This window comes from Pelophylax lessonae (genome assembly GCF_965119305.1).
Source record: "Pelophylax lessonae genome assembly, chromosome: 12".
NCBI classification, from domain to species: domain Eukaryota; kingdom Metazoa; phylum Chordata; class Amphibia; order Anura; family Ranidae; genus Pelophylax; species Pelophylax lessonae.
The window spans coordinates 221,613,018-221,633,865 of NC_138779.1; positions in this window are offsets into that span (position 1 = coordinate 221,613,018).

The window sequence follows — 20,848 nt, forward strand, 5'->3', positions numbered from 1 at the left end:
GGTGTCATGGTTGGTGTCATGGTTGGTGTCAGGGTTGGTGTCATGGTTGGTGTCATGGTTGGTGTCATGGTTGGTGTCGGGGGTTGGTGTCATGGTTGGTGTCGGGGGTTGGTGTCAGGGTTAGTGTCGGGGGTTGGTGTCATGGTTAGTGTCGGGGGTTGGTGTCAGGGTTGGTGTCGGGGGTTGGTGTCATGGTTGGTGTCAGAAGTTGGTGTCAGGGGTTGGTGTCAGAAGTTGGTGTCAGGGGTTGGTGTCAGAAGTTGGTGTCAGGGTTGGTGTCAGGGTTGGTGTCAGGGGTTGTTGTCAGGGTTGGTGTCATGGTTGGTGTCGGGGGTTGGTGTCATGGTTGGTGTCGGGGGTTGGTGTCATGGTTAGTGTCAGGGGTTGGTGTCAGGGTTGGTGTCAGGGTTGGTGTCAGGGGTTGGTGTCAGTGGTTGTTGTCAGGGTTGGTGTCATGGTTAGTGTCGGGGGTTGGTGTCATGGTTGGTGTCAGGGGTTGTTGTCAGGGGTTGGTGTCAGTGGTTGTTGTCAGGGTTGGTGTCAGGGTTGGTGTCATGGTTGGTGTCATGGTTGGTGTCAGTGGTTGTTGTCAGGGTTGGTGTCAGGGTTGGTGTCATGGTTGGTGTCATGGTTGGTGTCAGGGTTGGTGTCATGGTTGGTGTCATGGTTGGTGTCATGGTTGGTGTCGGGGGTTGGTGTCATGGTTGGTGTCGGGGGTTGGTGTCAGGGTTAGTGTCGGGGGTTGGTGTCATGGTTAGTGTCGGGGGTTGGTGTCATGGTTGGTGTCAGTGGTTGTTGTCAGGGTTGGTGTCATGGTTGGTGTCGGGGGTTGGTGTCATGGTTGGTGTCAGTGGTTGTTGTCAGGGTTGGTGTCAGGGTTGGTGTCATGGTTGGTGTCATGGTTGGTGTCAGGGTTGGTGTCATGGTTGGTGTCATGGTTGGTGTCATGGTTGGTGTCGGGGGTTGGTGTCATGGTTGGTGTCGGGGGTTGGTGTCAGGGTTAGTGTCGGGGGTTGGTGTCGGGGGTTGGTGTCATGGTTGGTGTCGGGGGTTGGTGTCATGGTTGGTGTCAGTGGTTGTTGTCAGGGTTGGTGTCAGGGTTGGTGTCATGGTTGGTGTCAGGGTTGGTGTCATGGTTGGTGTCATGGTTGGTGTCATGGTTGGTGTCGGGGGTTGGTGTCATGGTTGGTGTCGGGGGTTGGTGTCAGGGTTAGTGTCGGGGGTTGGTGTCGGGGGTTGGTGTCATGGTTGGTGTCAGAAGTTGGTGTCAGGGGTTGGTGTCAGAAGTTGGTGTCAGGGTTGGTGTCAGGGTTGGTGTCAGGGGTTGTTGTCAGGGTTGGTGTCATGGTTGGTGTCGGGGGTTGGTGTCATGGTTAGTGTCAGGGGTTGGTGTCAGGGTTGGTGTCAGGGTTGGTGTCAGGGGTTGGTGTCAGTGGTTGTTGTCAGGGTTGGTGTCATGGTTAGTGTCGGGGGTTGGTGTCATGGTTGGTGTCAGGGGTTGTTGTCAGGGGTTGGTGTCAGTGGTTGTTGTCAGGGTTGGTGTCAGGGTTGGTGTCATGGTTGGTGTCATGGTTGGTGTCAGTGGTTGTTGTCAGGGTTGGTGTCAGGGTTGGTGTCATGGTTGGTGTCATGGTTGGTGTCAGGGTTGGTGTCATGGTTGGTGTCATGGTTGGTGTCATGGTTGGTGTCGGGGGTTGGTGTCATGGTTGGTGTCGGGGGTTGGTGTCAGGGTTAGTGTCGGGGGTTGGTGTCATGGTTAGTGTCGGGGGTTGGTGTCAGGGTTGGTGTCGGGGGTTGGTGTCATGGTTGGTGTCAGAAGTTGGTGTCAGGGGTTGGTGTCAGAAGTTGGTGTCAGGGGTTGGTGTCAGAAGTTGGTGTCAGGGTTGGTGTCAGGGTTGGTGTCAGGGGTTGTTGTCAGGGTTGGTGTCATGGTTGGTGTCGGGGGTTGGTGTCATGGTTGGTGTCGGGGGTTGGTGTCATGGTTAGTGTCAGGGGTTGGTGTCAGGGTTGGTGTCAGGGTTGGTGTCAGGGGTTGGTGTCAGTGGTTGTTGTCAGGGTTGGTGTCATGGTTAGTGTCGGGGGTTGGTGTCATGGTTGGTGTCAGGGGTTGTTGTCAGGGGTTGGTGTCAGTGGTTGTTGTCAGGGTTGGTGTCAGGGTTGGTGTCATGGTTGGTGTCATGGTTGGTGTCAGGGTTGGTGTCATGGTTGGTGTCATGGTTGGTGTCATGGTTGGTGTCGGGGGTTGGTGTCATGGTTGGTGTCGGGGGTTGGTGTCAGGGTTAGTGTCGGGGGTTGGTGTCATGGTTAGTGTCGGGGGTTGGTGTCATGGTTGGTGTCAGTGGTTGTTGTCAGGGTTGGTGTCAGGGTTGGTGTCATGGTTGGTGTCGGGGGTTGGTGTCATGGTTGGTGTCAGTGGTTGTTGTCAGGGTTGGTGTCAGGGTTGGTGTCATGGTTGGTGTCATGGTTGGTGTCAGGGTTGGTGTCATGGTTGGTGTCATGGTTGGTGTCATGGTTGGTGTCGGGGGTTGGTGTCATGGTTGGTGTCGGGGGTTGGTGTCAGGGTTAGTGTCGGGGGTTGGTGTCGGGGGTTGGTGTCATGGTTGGTGTCAGAAGTTGGTGTCAGGGGTTGGTGTCAGAAGTTGGTGTCAGGGTTGGTGTCAGGGTTGGTGTCAGGGGTTGTTGTCAGGGTTGGTGTCATGGTTGGTGTCGGGGGTTGGTGTCATGGTTAGTGTCAGGGGTTGGTGTCAGGGTTGGTGTCAGGGTTGGTGTCAGGGGTTGGTGTCAGTGGTTGTTGTCAGGGTTGGTGTCATGGTTAGTGTCGGGGGTTGGTGTCATGGTTGGTGTCAGGGGTTGTTGTCAGGGGTTGGTGTCAGTGGTTGTTGTCAGGGTTGGTGTCAGGGTTGGTGTCATGGTTGGTGTCATGGTTGGTGTCAGGGTTGGTGTCATGGTTGGTGTCATGGTTGGTGTCATGGTTGGTGTCGGGGGTTGGTGTCATGGTTGGTGTCGGGGGTTGGTGTCAGGGTTAGTGTCGGGGGTTGGTGTCATGGTTAGTGTCGGGGGTTGGTGTCATGGTTGGTGTCAGTGGTTGTTGTCAGGGTTGGTGTCAGGGTTGGTGTCATGGTTGGTGTCGGGGGTTGGTGTCATGGTTGGTGTCAGTGGTTGTTGTCAGGGTTGGTGTCAGGGTTGGTGTCATGGTTGGTGTCATGGTTGGTGTCAGGGTTGGTGTCATGGTTGGTGTCATGGTTGGTGTCATGGTTGGTGTCGGGGGTTGGTGTCATGGTTGGTGTCGGGGGTTGGTGTCAGGGTTAGTGTCGGGGGTTGGTGTCGGGGGTTGGTGTCATGGTTGGTGTCAGAAGTTGGTGTCAGGGGTTGGTGTCAGAAGTTGGTGTCAGGGTTGGTGTCAGGGTTGGTGTCAGGGGTTGTTGTCAGGGTTGGTGTCATGGTTGGTGTCGGGGGTTGGTGTCATGGTTAGTGTCAGGGGTTGGTGTCAGGGTTGGTGTCAGGGTTGGTGTCAGGGGTTGGTGTCAGTGGTTGTTGTCAGGGTTGGTGTCATGGTTAGTGTCGGGGGTTGGTGTCATGGTTGGTGTCAGGGGTTGTTGTCAGGGGTTGGTGTCAGTGGTTGTTGTCAGGGTTGGTGTCAGGGTTGGTGTCATGGTTGGTGTCATGGTTGGTGTCATGGTTGGTGTCAGTGGTTGTTGTCAGGGTTGGTGTCAGGGTTGGTGTCATGGTTGGTGTCATGGTTGGTGTCAGGGTTGGTGTCATGGTTGGTGTCATGGTTGGTGTCATGGTTGGTGTCGGGGGTTGGTGTCATGGTTGGTGTCGGGGGTTGGTGTCAGGGTTAGTGTCGGGGGTTGGTGTCATGGTTAGTGTCGGGGGTTGGTGTCATGGTTGGTGTCAGTGGTTGTTGTCAGGGTTGGTGTCAGGGTTGGTGTCATGGTTGGTGTCGGGGGTTGGTGTCATGGTTGGTGTCAGTGGTTGTTGTCAGGGTTGGTGTCAGGGTTGGTGTCATGGTTGGTGTCATGGTTGGTGTCAGGGTTGGTGTCATGGTTGGTGTCATGGTTGGTGTCATGGTTGGTGTCGGGGGTTGGTGTCATGGTTGGTGTCGGGGGTTGGTGTCAGGGTTAGTGTCGGGGGTTGGTGTCATGGTTAGTGTCGGGGGTTGGTGTCATGGTTGGTGTCAGGGTTGGTGTCAGAAGTTGGTGTCAGAAGTTGGTGTCAGGGTTGGTGTCAGGGTTGGTGTCAGGGGTTGGTGTCAGAAGTTGGTGTCAGGGTTGGTGTCAGAAGTTGGTGTCAGAAGTTGGTGTCAGGGTTGGTGTCAGGGGTTGGTGTCAGGGTTGGTGTCGGGGGTTGGTGTCAGAAGTTGGTGTCAGGGTTGGTGTCATGGTTGGTGTCAGGGGTTGGTGTCAGGGTTGGTGTCATGGTTGGTGTCATGGTTGGTGTCGGGGGTTGGTGTCATGGTTGGTGTCATGGTTAGTGTCGGGGGTTGATGTCATGGTTGGTGTCATGGTTAGTGTCGGGGGTTGGTGTCATGGTTGGTGTCAGGGGTTGTTGTCAGGGTTGGTGTCGGGGGTTGGTGTCAGGGTTGGTGTCAGGGGTTGTTGTCAGGGTTGGTGTCAGGGTTGGTGTCGGGGGTTGGTGTCATGGTTGGTGTCAGAAGTTGGTGTCAGGGGTTGGTGTCAGAAGTTGGTGTCAGGGTTGGTGTCATGGTTGGTGTCGGGGGTTGGTGTCAGGGTTGGTGTCAGGGGTTGTTGTCAGGGTTGGTGTCATGGTTGGTGTCGGGGGTTGGTGTCATGGTTGGTGTCATGGTTAGTGTCGGGGGTTGGTGTCATGGTTGGTGTCAGGGGTTGTTGTCAGGGTTGGTGTCAGGGTTGGTGTCAGGGGTTGGTGTCAGTGGTTGTTGTCAGGGTTGGTGTCAGAAGTTGGTGTCAGGGTTGGTGTCAGGGGTTGGTGTCAGAAGTTGGTGTCAGGGTTGGTGTCGGGGGTTGGTGTCATGGTTGGTGTCAGGGTTGGTGTCATGGTTGGTGTCATGGTTGGTGTCATGGTTGGTGTCGGGGGTTGGTGTCATGGTTGGTGTCGGGGGTTGGTGTCAGGGTTAGTGTCGGGGGTTGGTGTCATGGTTAGTGTCGGGGGTTGGTGTCATGGTTGGTGTCAGGGTTGGTGTCAGGGTTGGTGTCAGGGTTGGTGTCAGGGTTGGTGTCAGGGTTGGTGTCGGGGGTTGGTGTCAGGGTTGTTGTCAGGGTTGGTGTCAGAAGTTGGTGTCAGGGTTGGTGTCAGGGGTTGGTGTCAGAAGTTGGTGTCAGGGTTGGTGTCGGGGGTTGGTGTCATGGTTGGTGTCAGGGTTGGTGTCAGAAGTTGGTGTCAGGGTTGGTGTCATGGTTGGTGTCAGGGGTTGGTGTCAGGGTTGGTGTCATGGTTGGTGTCATGGTTGGTGTCGGGGGTTGGTGTCATGGTTGGTGTCATGGTTAGTGTCGGGGGTTGGTGTCATGGTTGGTGTCAGGGGTTGTTGTCAGGGTTGGTGTCGGGGGTTGGTGTCAGGGTTGGTGTCAGGGGTTGTTGTCAGGGTTGGTGTCAGGGTTGGTGTCGGGGGTTGGTGTCAGGGTTGGTGTCGGGGGTTGGTGTCAGTGGTTGTTGTCAGGGTTGGTGTCAGGGTTGGTGTCGGGGGTTGGTGTCATGGTTGGTGTCATGGTTGGTGTCATGGTTGGTGTCGGGGGTTGGTGTCAGGGTTAGTGTCGGGGGTTGGTGTCAGGGGTTGGTGTCAGGGGTTGGTGTCAGTGGTTGTTGTCAGGGTTGGTGTCAGGGTTGGTGTCAGGGTTGGTGTCGGGGGTTGGTGTCATGGTTGGTGTCATGGTTGGTGTCGGGGGTTGGTGTCAGGGTTAGTGTCGGGGGTTGGTGTCATGGTTGGTGTCAGGGTTGGTGTCAGAAGTTGGTGTCAGGGTTGGTGTCGGGGGTTGGTGTCAGGGTTGTTGTCAGGGTTGGTGTCGGGGGTTGGTGTCAGGGTTGTTGTCAGGGTTGGTGTCAGAAGTTGGTGTCAGGGTTGGTGTCAGGGGTTGGTGTCAGAAGTTGGTGTCAGGGTTGGTGTCGGGGGTTGGTGTCAGGGTTGGTGTCATGGTTGGTGTCATGGTTGGTGTCATGGTTAGTGTCAGGGTTGGTGTCGGGGGTTGGTGTCAGGGGTTGGTGTCAGTGGTTGGTGTCATGGTTGGTGTCGGGGGTTGGTGTCATGGTTGGTGTCATGGTTGGTGTCATGGTTAGTGTCGGGGGTTGGTGTCATGGTTGGTGTCAGGGGTTGTTGTCAGGGTTGGTGTCGGGGGTTGGTGTCGGGGGTTGGTGTCAGGGTTGGTGTCATGGTTGGTGTCAGGGTTGTTGTCAGGGTTGGTGTCAGGGTTGGTGTCGGGGGTTGGTGTCAGGGGTTGGTGTCAGGGTTGGTGTCAGGGTTGGTGTCGGGGGTTGGTGTCATGGTTGGTGTCATGGTTGGTGTCATGGTTGGTGTCGGGGGTTGGTGTCAGGGTTAGTGTCGGGGGTTGGTGTCATGGTTAGTGTCGGGGGTTGGTGTCATGGTTGGTGTCAGGGTTGGTGTCAGAAGTTGGTGTCAGGGTTGGTGTCAGGGGTTGGTGTCAGGGTTGGTGTCGGGGGTTGGTGTCAGGGTTGGTGTCGGGGGTTGGTGTCAGGGTTGTTGTCAGGGTTGGTGTCAGGGTTGTTGTCAGGGTTGGTGTCAGGGTTGGTGTCAGGGTTGGTGTCAGGGTTGGTGTCGGGGGTTGGTGTCGGGGGTTGGTGTCAGGGTTGGTGTCGGGGGTTGGTGTCAGGGTTGTTGTCAGGGTTGGTGTCGGGGGTTGGTGTCATGGTTGGTGTCAGGGTTGGTGTCGGGGGTTGGTGTCAGGGTTGTTGTCAGAGTTGGTGTCGGGGGTTGGTGTCATGGTTGGTGTCGGGGGTTGGTGTCGGGGGTTGGTGTCGGGGGTTGGTGTCATGGTTGGTGTCAGGGTTGTTGTCAGGGTTGGTGTCATGGTTGGTGTCATGGTTGGTGTCAGGGTTGTTGTCGGGGGTTGGGATTTGAACCAGCGACCCTTCTGCTGCTCTGTGAAAGTGCTAACCACTCCACCACTGCGCCTCCCCCCCCCCCCCCCATAGAAATAATGTATTTCTCAGCAATGCAGCCAAGAGAGAATTGCCAACATCAGAGACATCGAACGTCCGCACAGCCCAGGCTGTCATCACTGGATCTCTGTGCTTCTCTATGCAATGCAGGCAGATCATAGCTGGTGGGAGGGGCCTTATGTCATACCTAGTGACATCATCACTGGATCTCTGTGATTCTCTATGCAATGCAGGCAGATCATGGCTGGTGGGAGGGGCCTTATTTTATACCTAGTCACATCATCACCGGATCTCTGTGCTTCTCTATCAAATGCAGGCAGATCATAGCTGGTGGGAGGGGCCTTATTCTATATTTAATGATGTCATCACCGAGTCCCTGTGCTTCTCTATGCAATGTAGGCAGAACATGGCTGGTGGGAGGGGCCAGCAGGGGGCGGTACATAGCTTCCTGAGAACATCACAGTCCCCGACCCCAGTACTCCTCTGAGGAGCGCTCAGTCCTGATGCAAGCAGTGGGAGGAGCTATGCAAATATAAAATGCCTCAATGGGCGGGTGTCAGTCTGGAGGAGTGGGTGTTCCTAGGGAGGCTGTATTTGCATATGTAAAAATGAAATCCAATGAATGAAAGGGGCGGTGCCAGGGACAATCAGTCTAGGGAGGAAAGGGGGAGATGATGTTGGATGTCCTCCAGCCAGGAAATGGGGCGGGGCTTTGTCTGATTTGCTGCAGCTTCTAGTGCACATGGTGAGAAGCTCACAGTGTGCGGTGAAATCAGACTAAGCTGTATCGGTCCAGGAGAGGAGCCGCTACACCTGTGCAAGGCTGAAGGGGAGGATTTAGGCCCTAGGGGGGTGAAACATGTCATGTATATAGCAGGGGTCACCCCCGACCCCCCCATCCCTGCAAAGCTTTCATCTCTCAGGGAACATGGAAGCGCGCTGCGGAATGAAGACGGAGAAAACAATTTATATAATCATTTCTTCTCCTCCCGCCAGTTTCCATGGCAGCGCTATGAAGTCGGTTACTTGACATCATTTTCAGAAGTTTAGTTGCCGTAGAAACCGTGCGCAGCGCGTTATATATAGAAAGTTTTCTGACTGTGCGGCGTCATTCAAATCCATTTGATGGGGGGGGGGGGGGGCACTTTGAATTATTGAATGTGTTAGATAGGAGATGTGGGCTGTGCTTTGTGGTTGGTCGATTGGATGGATGGAGCGATCGCCGGGATGGAGCGATCGGACGGACAGAGATATCAGAAGTCCGAAGAACAATCAGTGACACCTTCCATGAGTTCATCAATAAATAATGGGAATTGTCTACAATGTTGCAATCCTGTTATGGTGTCACTGAAGATGTATGTGTAGCTGTGGTGTCAGTTACACTGAAACTGCGCAGTGGGAGGGGCAGCACTTATCTGGAGGACTCTACTCCACCCCCTTGGGGGTCGCCATACATGTTACAATCAGGTTGCCGATACATACTCCTGTACTCTGAATGTTACATACTCCTGACCCCTGCACTCTGAAAGTTGCATACTCCTGACCCCTGCACTCTGTATGTTACATACTCCTGACCCCTGCACTCTGTATGTTACATACTCCTGACCCCTGCACTCTGAACGTTACATACTCCTGACCCCTGCACTCTGTATGTTACATACTCCTGACCTCTAAACTCTGTACGTTACATACTCCTGATCCCTGCACTCTGTATGTTACATACTCCTGACCTCTGCACTCTGTATGTTACATACTCCTGACCTCTACACTCTGTACGTTACATACTCCTGACCCCTGCACTCTGTACGTTACATACTCCTGACCTCTACACTCTGTACGTTACATACTCCTGACCCCTGTACATTACAGACTCCAGCTCTTCCCTCTCTGCCTTACTTACTACTAACTCCTGCACCCTGTATGTTACATACTCCTGACCCCTGCACTCTATACATTACATACTCCTGACTCCTGCCCTCTGTACGTTACATACTCCTGACTCCTGCACTCTGTACGTTACATACTCCTGATCCCTGCAGTCTGTACATTACAGACTCCAGCGCTTCCCTCTCTGCCTTACTACTAACTCCTGCATTCTGTATGTTACATACTCCTGACCTCTACACTCTGTACGTTACATACTCCTGACCTCTACACTCTGTACGTTACATACTCCTGACCCCTGTACATTACAGACTCCAGCTCTTCCCTCTCTGCCTTACTTACTACTAACTCCTGCACCCTGTATGTTACATACTCCTGACCCCTGCACTCTATACATTACATACTCCTGACTCCTGCACTCTGTACGTTACATACTCCTGACCCCTGCACTCTGTACCTTACATACTCCTGACCCCTGAACTCTGTACCTTACATACTCCTGACCCCTGCACTCTGTACATTACATATTCCTGACCCCTGCACTCTGTACATTACATACTCCTGACCCCTGCACTCTGTACATTACATACTCCTGACCCCTGCACTCTGTACATTACATACTCCTGACCCCTGCTCTCTGTACATTACATACTCCTGACCCCTGCACTCTGTACATTAAATACTCCTGACCCCTGCACTCTGTACATTACATACTCCTGACCCCTGCACTCTGTTCGTTCCTTCCTCTGTAACTCTTCTCTCCTGAAATACTCTGCACTGCTGGATGACTCTGCTCCTTCCTCTATACAGTATCTCACATAAGTAAGTACACCCCTCACATTTCTGTAAATATTTTATTCTATCTTTTCATGTGACAACACTGAAGAAATGACACTTTGCTACAATGTAAAGTAGTGAGTGTACAGCTTGTATAACAGTGTAAATTTACTGTCCCCTCAAAATAACTCAACACACAGCCATTAATGTCTAAACCACTGGCAGCAAAAGTGAGTACACCTCTAAGTGACAATGTCCAAACTGGGCCCAATTAGCCATTTTCCCTCCCCGGTGTCATGTGACTCGTTAGTGTTACAAGGTCTCGGGTGTGAATGGGGAGCAGGTGTGTTACATTTGGTGTTATCACTCTCGCTCTCTCATACTGGTCACTGGAAGTTCAACATGGCACCTCATGGCAAAGAACTCTCTGAGGATCTGAAAAAAAGAATTGTTGCTCTACATAAAGATGGCCTAGGCTATAAGAAGATTGCCAAGACCCTGAAACTGAGCTGCAGCATGGTGGCCAAGACCATACTGCGGTTTAACAGGACAGGTTCCACTCAGAACAGGCCTCACCATGGTCCACCAAAGAAGTCGAGTGCCGTGCTCAGCGTCATATCCAGAGGTTGTCTTTGGGAAATAGACGTATGAGTGCTGCCAGCATTGCTGCAGAGGTTGAAGGGGTGGGGGAGGGGTCAGCCTGTCAGTGCTCAGACCATACGCCGCACACTGCATCAAATTGGTCTGCATGGCTGTCATCCCAGAAGGAAGCCTCTTCTAAAGATGATGGACAAGAAAGCCCACAAACAGTTTGCTGAAGACAAGCAGACTAAGGACATGGATTACTGGAACCATCTCCTGTCCTGTATGCCGGGTGTAATTCTCGGTATCTGTTCTTCTCATTTTGCCGGATAATTTATCTTTTTGTGGACAATAAATTCCGGATTACAGGAAGTCATTCCATCACGGGGTGACTATTGATCCCAAATCATCAATCACTGTGATTGGAAATGTCACTTTGTATTCAGCAAGAATCGGCTTCCTTCACTGCATAACCTGAGAGGAAGCAGCACAGACCTCCTGCAGTGCAGAGTATTTCAGCAGAGGAGAGTTACAGTATCACACATAAGTAAGTACACCCCTCACATTCTATCTTTTCATGTGACAACACTGAAGAAATGAGACTTTGCTACAATGTAAAGTAGTGAGTGTACAGCTTGTATAACAGTGTAAATTTACTGTCCCCTCAAAATAACTCAACACACAGCCATTAATGTCTAAACCGCTGGCAACAAAAGTGAGTACACCCCTAAGTGACAATCTCCAAATTGGGCCCAAAGTGTCAATATTTTGTGTGGCCACCATTATTTTCCAGCACTGCCTTAACCCTCTTGGGCATGGAGTTCACCAGAGCTTCACAGGTTGTCACTGGAGTCCTCTTCCCCTCCCCCATGATGACATCACAGAGCTGGTGGATGTTAGAGACCTTCCCCTCCTCCACCTTCTGTTTGAGGATCCCCACAGATGCTCAATAGGGTTTAGGTCTGGAGACATGCTTGGCCAGTCCATCACCTTTACCCTCAGCTTCTATAGCAAGGCAGTGGTCATCTTGGAGGAGTTTGGGGTCGTTATGTTGGAATTCTGCCCTGCCCCCCAGTCTCTGAAGGGAGGGGATCATGCTCTGCTTCAGTATGTCACAGTACATGTTGGCATTCATGGTTCCCTCAATGATCTGTAGCTCCCCAGTGCCGGCAGCACTCATGCAGCCCCAGACCATGACACTCCCACCACCATGCTTGACTGTAGGAAGACACACTTGTCTTTGTACTCCTCACCTGGTTGCCCCCACACACGCCTGACACCATCTGACACCAAATAAGTTTATCTTGGTCTCATCAGAGCACAGGAGATGGTTCCAGTAATCCATGTCCTTAGTCTGCTTGTCTTCAGCAAACTGTTTGTGGGCTTTCTTGTCCATCATCTTTAGAAGAGGCTTCCTTCTGGGATGACAACCATGCAGACCAATTTGATGCAGTGTGCGGCGTATGGTCTGAGCAGTGACAGGCCGACCCCTCCCCCACCCCTTCAACCTCTGCAGCAATGCTGGCAGCACTCATACGTCTATTTCCCAAAGACAACCTCTGGATATGACGCTGAGCACGGCACTCAACTTCTTTGGTGGACCATGGTGAGGCCTGTTCTGAGTGGAACCTGTCCTGTTATACCGCAGTATGGTCTTGGCCACCGTGCTGCAGCTCAGTTTCAGGGTCTTGGGAATCTTCTTATAGCCTAGGCCATCTTTATGTAGAACAACAATTCTTTATTTCAGAGTTATTTTGAGGGGACAGTAAATTTACACTGTTATACAAGCTGTACACTCACTACTTTACATTGTAGCAAAGTGTCATTTCTTCAGTGTTGTCACATGAAAAGATAGAATAAAATAGTTACAGAAATGTGAGGGGTGTACTTACTTTTCTCAGATTCTATATGCCAGTGATGGTGAACCTTGGCACTCCAGATGTTTTGGAACTACATTTCCCATAAAGCTCATGCACTCTGCAGTGTAGTTGAGCATCATGGGAAATGTAGTTCCAAAACATCTGGAGTGCCAAGGTTCACCATCACTGGTATATGCTATGGGTAAGGCTAGGGCCGAAACGCGTTAGAATTTGTCATGTTGTAACTTCTGGAATAAAATTGCATGAAGAAGAAGCTTTCTTGTTCCGGCTTTTGGAAGTTTTAAAAGGTAGTGAATGGGGCTGAAATCGCACAGCACATAACCGCATGTGAATCGCACAGGAACCGCTCAGCGCGTTGCTATGCGATTCATGCGCAGGCATGGTGTCAATCGGCCCTTAAAGGCGAATGCTGGCCATGCACACTCAGAAAACCATTTGAAAAAAAGCATTTAACTCGCCCGATTGTTTGACTTTCAAAACGTTAGTGGGGGCTCATTTCGATTATCGAAATGTAAAGTTTTATTAAAAATAATGAATTATCATGTCCTATTTTTTTTTTTTTTTAGCCTAAACGATCGATTTTCTTAACATTAGCAGCAAAATCGATGGAAAACAGTTTTTAAAAAAAAAATCTACAGCACATGCACGTGTGATCGACAAAAATGATGCCGTTTGTCGTGTTATTGATCGATAATATGCCAATAAATAATAATATTAATAATAATAATAATAATAAATAATAATAATAAATCATAATAATAATAATAATAATAAATCATAATAATAATAATAATAATAATAATAAATCATAATAATAATAATAATAATAAATCATAATAAATAATAAAAAATAATAATAATTAATAATAAATAAATAATAAATAATAATAATAATAATAATAAATAATAATAATACATAAATAAATAATAATAAATAATAATAATAATAAATCATAATAATAATAATAAATAAATAATAATAATAAATCATAATAAATAATAAAAATAATAATAATTAATAATAAATAAATAATAATAAATCATAATAATAATAATAATAAATAATAATAATACATAAATAAATAATAATAAATAATAATAATAAATAATAATAATACATAAATAAATAATAATAATAATAAATAATAATAATAATAAATAAATAATTCTATACGTGTATAAAAAATTATTCATTTTTGATAAAGATCTGTCGAACGCGTATGCAGTAACTCCCATCATTGTATCTGAATTTTTTCCCCTCTTGTCGGCATATTACAGATCGCTAATGACTTAAATGGTGCATTTTTGGTCGATCGATCAGTGTAAAGATTTTTCACCACTTCCAGGCTGTATTTATTTTGCTTGTACTTCCGGGGTAACATGTTCACACGCGCGCTGTAGGTTTTTTTTCCAAACTGTTTTTGATCGATTCCACTACTTGTGTTTGGAAAATTGCTCGATTACGCAACAAATTCCGACATGGCGGTTCATTTTTTTGGGCATAGAACTTTGCATTTCAAGAATCGAAATGAGCCCACAAACATTTTAGAAGACGAACGATCTTTTTTTTATTGATTTTCTGTGTATGGCACCATTAGGTGACATATATTGATACAATGATGGCGTTATCGCACGCACGTTCGATAAATCTTTAGAAATCAATTTTTTTTAACCACTTTAAGACCGGAAGGATTTGCCCCCCTTAATGACCAGGCCCTATTTTGCGATTCGGCACTGCGTTACGTTAACTAACAATTGCGCAATTGTGCGATGCTGTACCCAATTAAAATTGATGCCCTTTTTACCCCACAAATAGAGTTTTCTTTTGTTGGTATTTGATCACCTGTGCGATTTTTATTTTTTGCGTTATAAACAAAAAAGAGCGACAATTCTGAAAAAAATATATATATATTTCACATTCTGCTATATGACATTCTCAAAAAAAAAAAAAATTAAAAATCGAATTTTTTTAACATTTGAGGCCAATTTGTTTTCTGCTACATATTTTTGGTAAAAAAAAAATTGCAATAAGCGTTATTTTGCGATTGGACACTGCGTTACTTTAACGCACAATTGCGCGGTTGCGCGACGCTGTACCCAAATAAAATTGACATCCTTTTTTTTTTTCTTCAAATAGAACTTTCTTTAGGTGGTATTTGATCACCTGTGCGATTTTAATTTTTTGCGTTATAAACAAAAAAAGAGCGACAATTTTTAAAAAAAAAAAAAAAAAAACAATATTTTTCACACTCTGCTATATGATATTCTCAAAAAAAAATAAAGAAATATTTAAAAATCAAAAATTTTTAATATTTTAGGCCAATTTGTATTCTGCGACAATTTTGAAAAAAAAAAAACAATATTTTTCACACTCTGCTATATGATATTCTCAAAAAAAAAAAAGAAATATTTAAAAATCAAAAATTTTTAACATTTTAGGCCAATTTGTATTCTGCGACAATTTTGAAAAAAAAAAAACAATATTTTTCACACTCTGCTATATGACATTCTCAAAAAAAAAAAAGTTTAAAAATTTAATTTTTTTAACATTTTAAGCCAATTTGTTTTCTGCTACATATTTTTGGTAAAAAAAAAATAAAAATCGCAATAAGCGTATTTAGATTGGTTTGCACAAAAGTTATCACGTCTACTAACTACGGAAAAGATTTATGTCATTTTTAATGTTTTTTTTTTTTTTTTTTTTTTTTTTACTAGTAATGGCGGCGATTGCGATTTTTTTGCTCTGCATGGGAGCCAATCAGTTTCTAACTTCCGCTTGTTCAAATAATCGCTTGTAGACCGCCTGCCTACAATGTTCTGTGGACAGGCAAAGCATTGTACACGTAAGTCGCTGCATTAAATAAAAAAAATATAAAGCGTCTCTTCGCCGTGAGCTCGCGCACCAAAGAAAACGCAAACGTAAGTCGCACCCGCAAATTTAAATGGTGTTCAAACCACACATGTGAGGTATCGCCGCGATCGTCTGAGTGAGTGCAATAATTCTGGCACCAGACCTCCTCTGTAACTCTAAACTGGTAACCCTTACGTCTTTTTTAAAGCGTCGCATATGGAGATTTTTAAGTACCGTAATTTGTCGCTATTCCATGAGTGTGTGCAATTTTATTTTTTTGCATATTTTATTTATTGAGTTATGCATAGATAATACAGAAGAATAAACAATACAAACAACAAACAGTAAGGAAAAACCAGAAACAACACCAGAAATTCAAAGTTAGAGAATGTCAATGGTGTGGGCTTCGCTCCATAACAACAACGTGTGCGCAATTTTAAACCGTAACATGTTTGGTATCTATATACTCTATCTATATACTATATATCTATATACTCGATGTGACATCATCTTTCACATTATACAAAAAAATTGGGCTAACTTCACTGTTTTTTTATTTTTAATTCAGTGAAATTTATTTTTTCCCAAAGACCGCTGCGCAAATACCGCGTGACAAAAAATATTTTTACGACCGCCATTTTATTCTCCTGGCTGGCCGGAGTCCTGAACAAAGGCAGAATCAGCTTTGATCGGGTCTCCGATATTGTAACCCGGAAGCGACTTCTCTTCAGGTTTACTTGGCAGCCAACGCCGATTTTGGGGTTTTGAATACTTTGAAGTGCAGTGGAGGGGTTTGGTGTCTGTTAGACCCCCGATCCCTCCATAAAGAGTACCTGTCACTCCTATTACTGTCACATTCCCCCCGATCCCTCCATAAAGAGTACCTGTCACTGCTATTACTGTCACATTCCTCCCGATCCCTCCATAAAGAGTACCTGTCACTGCCTATTATTGTCACATTCCCCCCGATCCCTCCATAAAGAGTACCTGTCACTGCCTATTACTGTCACATCCCCCCCGATCCCTCCATAAAGAGTACCTGTCACTCCTATTACTGTCACATTCCCCCCCGATCCCTCCATAAAGAGTACCTGTCACTCCTATTACTGTCACATTCCCCCCCCCCGATCCCTCCATAAAGAGTACCTGTCACTGCCTATTACTGTCACATTCCCCCCGATTCCTCCATAAAGAGTACCTGTCACTGCTATTACTGTCACATTCCCCCCGATCCCTCCATAAAGAGTACCTGTCACTGCCTATTATTGTCACATTCCCCCCGATCCCTCCATAAAGAGTACCTGTCACTGCCTATTACTGTCACATCCCCCCCGATCCCTCCATAAAGAGTACCTGTCACTCCTATTACTGTCACATTCCCCCCCGATCCCTCCATAAAGAGTACCTGTCACTCCTATTACTGTCACATTCCCCCCCGATCCCTCCATAAAGAGTACCTGTCACTCCTATTACTGTCACATTCCCCCCGATTCCTCCATAAAGAGTACCTGTCACTGCTATTACTGTCACATTCCCCCCGATCCCTCCATAAAGAGTACCTGTCACTGCCTATTACTGTCACATTCCCCCCGATCCCTCCATAAAGAGTACCTGTCACTGCCTATTACTGTCACATTCCCCCCCGATCCCTCCATAAAGAGTACCTGTCACTCCTATTACTGTCACATTCCCCCCCGATCCCTCCATAAAGAGTACCTGTCACTGCCTATTACGGTCACATTCCCCCCGATCCCTCCATAAAGAGTACCTGTCACTGCTATTACTGTCACATTCCCCCCCGATCCCTCCATAAAGAGTACCTGTCACTGCTATTACTGTCACATTCCCCCCGATCCCTCCATAAAGAGTACCTGTCACTCCTATTACTGTCACATTCCCCCCGATCCCTCCATAAAGAGTACCTGTCACTGTCTATTACTGTCACATTCCCCCCGATCCCTCCATAAAGAGTACCTGTCACTCCTATTACTGTCACATTCCCCCCGATCCCTCCATAAAGAGTACCTGTCACTGCCTATTACTGTCACATTCCCCCCGATCCCTCCATAAAGAGTACCTGTCACTGCCTATTACTGTCACATTCCCCCCGATCCCTCCATAAAGAGTACCTGTCACTGCCTATTACTGTCACATTTCCCCCGATCCCTCCATAAAGAGTACCTGTCACTGTCTATTACTGTCACATTCCCCCCCGATCCCTCCATAAAGAGTACCTGTCACTGCTATTACTGTCACATTCCCCCCGATCCCTCCATAAAGAGTACCTGTCACTCCTATTACGGTCACATTCCCCCCGATCCCTCCATAAAGAGTACCTGTCACTGCTATTACTGTCACATTCCCCCCCGATCCCTCCATAAAGAGTACCTGTCACTGCTATTACTGTCACATTCCCCCCCGATCCCTCCATAAAGAGTACCTGTCACTGCTATTACTGTCACATTCCCCCCGATCCCTCCATAAAGAGTACCTGTCACTCCTATTACGGTCACATTCCCCCCGATCCCTCCATAAAGAGTACCTGTCACTGCTATTACTGTCACATTCCCCCCCGATCCCTCCATAAAGAGTACCTGTCACTCCTATTACTGTCACATTCCCCCCGATCCCTCCATAAAGAGTACCTGTCACTGCCTATTACTGTCACATTCCCCCCGATCCCTCCATAAAGAGTACCTGTCACTCCTATTACTGTCACATTCCCCCCAATCCCTCCATAAAGAGTACCTGTCACTGTCTATTACTGTCACATTCCCCCCCGATCCCTCCATAAAGAGTACCTGTCACTGCTATTACTGTCACATTCCCCCCGATCCCTCCATAAAGAGTACCTGTCACTGCCTATTACTGTCACATTCCCCCCCGATCCCTCCATAAAGAGTACCTGTCACTCCTATTACTGTCACATCCCCCCCCCCCCGATCCCTCCATAAAGAGTACCTGTCACTGCCTATTACTGTCACATTCCCCCCGATCCCTCCATAAAGAGTACCTGTCACTGCTATTACTGTCACATTCCCCCCCCGATCCCTCCATAAAGAGTACCTGTCACTACTATTACTGTCACATTCCCCCCGATCCCTCCATAAAGAGTACCTGTCACTGCCTATTACTGTCACATTCCCCCCCGATCCCTCCATAAAGAGTACCTGTCACTCCTATTACTGTCACATTCCCCCCGATCCCTCCATAAAGAGTACCTGTCACTGCCTATTACTGTCACATTCCCCCCCGATCCCTCCATAAAGAGTACTTGTCACTCCTATTACTGTCACATTCCCCCCGATCCCTCCATAAAGAGTACCTGTCACTGCTATTACTGTCACATTCCCCCCGATCCCTCCATAAAGAGTACCTGTCACTCCTATTACTGTCACATTCCCCCCGATCCCTCCATAAAGAGTACCTGTCACTGCCTATTACTGTCACATTCCCCCGATCCCTCCATAAAGAGTACCTGTCACTCCTATTACTGTCACATTCCCCCCGATCCCTCCATAAAGAGTACCTGTCACTGCCTATTACTGTCACATTCCCCCGATCCCTCCATAAAGAGTACCTGTCACTCCTATTACTGTCACATTCCCCCCGGATCCCTCCATAAAGAGTACCTGTCACTGCTATTACTGTCACATTCCCCCCAATCCCTCCATAAAGAGTACCTGTCACTGCCTATTACTGTCACATTCCCCCGATCCCTCCATAAAGAGTACCTGTCACTCCTATTACTGTCACATTCCCCCCGATCCCTCCATAAAGAGTACCTGTCACTGCTATTACTGTCACATTCCCCCCGATCCCTCCATAAAGAGTACCTGTCACTCCTATTACTGTCACATTCCTCCCGATCCCTCCATAAAGAGTACCTGTCACTGCTATTACTGTCACATCCCCCCCGATCCCTCCATAAAGAGTACCTGTCACTGCCTATTACTGTCACATTCCCCCCAATCCCTCCATAAAGAGTACCTGTCACTGCTATTACTGTCACATTCCCCCCGATCCCTCCATAAAGAGTACCTGTCACTCCTATTACTGTCCCATTCCTCCCGATCCCCCCATAAAGAGTACCTGTCACTCCTATTACTGTCACATCCCCCCCCGATCCCTCCATAAAGAGTACCTGTCACTGCTATTACTGTCACATTCCCCCCGATCCCTCCATAAAGAGTACCTCTCACTGCCTATTACTGTCACATTCCCCCCCCCCCCCCGATCCCTCCATAAAGAGTACCTGTCACTGCTATTACTGTCACATTCCCCCCGATCCCTCCATAAAGAGTACCTGTCACTGCTATTACTGTCACATTCCCCCCGATCCCTCCATAAAGAGTACCTCTCACTGCCTATTACTGTCACATTCCCCCCCCCCCCCCCCGATCCCTCCATAAAGAGTACCTGTCACTGCTATTACTGTCACATTCCCCCCGATCCCTCCATAAAGAGTACCTGTCACTCCTATTACTGTCACATTCCCCCCCGATCCCTCCATAAAGAGTACCTGTCACTCCTATTACTGTCACATTGCCCCCCCCCCCCGATCCCTCCATAAAGAGTACCTGTCACTGCTATTACTGTCACATTCCCCCCCGATCCCTCCATAAAGAGTACCTGTCACTCCTATTACTGTCACATCCCCCCCGATCCCTCCATAAAGAGTACCTGTCACTGCTATTACTGTCACATTCCTCCCGATCCCTCCATAAAGAGTACCTGTCACTCCTATTACTGTCACATCCCCCCCGATCCCTCCATAAAGAGTACCTGTCACTGCTATTACTGTCACATTCCCCCCGATCCCTCCATAAAGAGTACCTGTCACTCCTATTACTGTCACATTCCCCCCCGATCCCTCCATAAAGAGTACCTGTCACTCCTATTACTGTCACATTGCCCCCCCCCCCCCCCCCGATCCCTCCATAAAGAGTACCTGTCACTGCTATTACTGTCACATTCCTCCCGATCCCTCCATAAAGAGTACCTGTCACTGCTATTACTGTCACATTCCCCCCGATCCCTCCATAAAGAGTACCTGTCACTGCTATTACTGTCACATTCCCCCCGATCCCTCCATAAAGAGTACCTGTCACTGCTATTACTGTCACATCCCCCCCCCCCCGATCCCTCCATAAAGAGTACCTGTCACTCCTATTACTGTCACATCCCCCCCGATCCCTCCATAAAGAGTACCTGTCACTGCTATTACTGTCACATTCCCCCCGATCCCTCCATAAAGAGTACCTGTCACTGCTATTACTGTCACATCCCCCCCCCCCGATCTCTCCATAAAGAGTACCTGTCACTGCCTATTACTGTCACATCCCCCCCGATCCCTCCATAAAGAGTACCTGTCACTGCTATTACTGTCACATTCCCCCCGATCCCTCCATAAAGAGTACCTGTCACTGCTATTACTGTCACATCCCCCCCCCCCGATCTCTCCATAAAGAGTACCTGTCACTGCCTATTACTGTCACATTCCCCCCCCCCCCCCCGATCCCTCCATAAAGAGTACCTGTCACTGCTATTACTGTCACATCCCCCCCGATCCCTCCATAAAGAGTACCTGTCACTGCCTATTACTGTCACATTCCCCCCAATCCCTCCATAAAGAGTACCTGTCACTGCTATTACTGTCACATTCCCCCCGATCCCTCCATAAAGAGTACCTGTCACTCCTATTACTGTCCCATTCCTCCCGATCCCCCCATAAAGAGTACCTGTCACTCCTATTACTGTCACATCCCCCCCCGATCCCTCCATA